The sequence below is a fragment of the Euprymna scolopes genome, chromosome 38, assembly GCF_053919585.1.
Source record: "Euprymna scolopes isolate OS-2025 chromosome 38, ASM5391958v1, whole genome shotgun sequence".
NCBI classification, from domain to species: domain Eukaryota; kingdom Metazoa; phylum Mollusca; class Cephalopoda; order Sepiida; family Sepiolidae; genus Euprymna; species Euprymna scolopes.
In genome coordinates this window covers 46,517,345-46,518,189 of record NC_136519.1, presented here as the reverse complement: position 1 = coordinate 46,518,189, position 845 = coordinate 46,517,345, and positions in this window count along the sequence as shown.

The window sequence follows — 845 nt, the reverse complement described above, 5'->3', positions numbered from 1 at the left end:
CGCAAAGTACCCCGTCACACATATATATATTCATTTAATTTTTTTTGTATTGATATTCATATTAAAACCCTTTTCTAATTATTTAAAAAGAAAATACAACTTGGTTATATATGAGTAGTGGAATCGCATTTATCTGCAAAAGATCTAGCTAATTTGCATATTCTATTAAACATTCATTTTCATTAATTCCCTATTAGTTTTTTTCGGCTTTCTTATGGGATGATCATCTTTAGTTAACTATTACGTGTAATAATATTCATGCAGATATTCTACATGATTTATACTTGCATAATATTTGCGTAAAAAGCTTATAGTAAACATGAAACTGTTCCCATGTATATTATGCATATATATATATATATATATATATATATATATATATATATATATATATATATATATTTGTTTAAAACATTTTGCCTACTAAACTTCCCTGTCAGTTTTTGGTCTACAAACATTAAACTTAATATATAGGGTATTCGAACCCATGCAAAACCTTATATTTGAGTTTTAGCCGGGGAAAATCGGTGCAAAAGTGTGAAAATTAAAAATATGAAATTTTCCAGGTGACGGTCGAACAACGGCATTACGAATATGCATGCGTAACGTAATAGCTATTAGTTCATGTTTTAATTTTTAGCCGCAAAGACGTGCAGCAAACATGTCTTTATAGCTCAGGCATTAACGTCCAAGGAAAAAGTAAATCGTAAGCTACACGTTTTGGTTTCGATTCTCGGTGGTGGCGCATGAGTTATTATTTTTTGTTAACTTTGTAAATCATTACTATATATTGGGTCGAATATAATAATAAATACGAAATCTACATTAATAAAAGAATATCACAT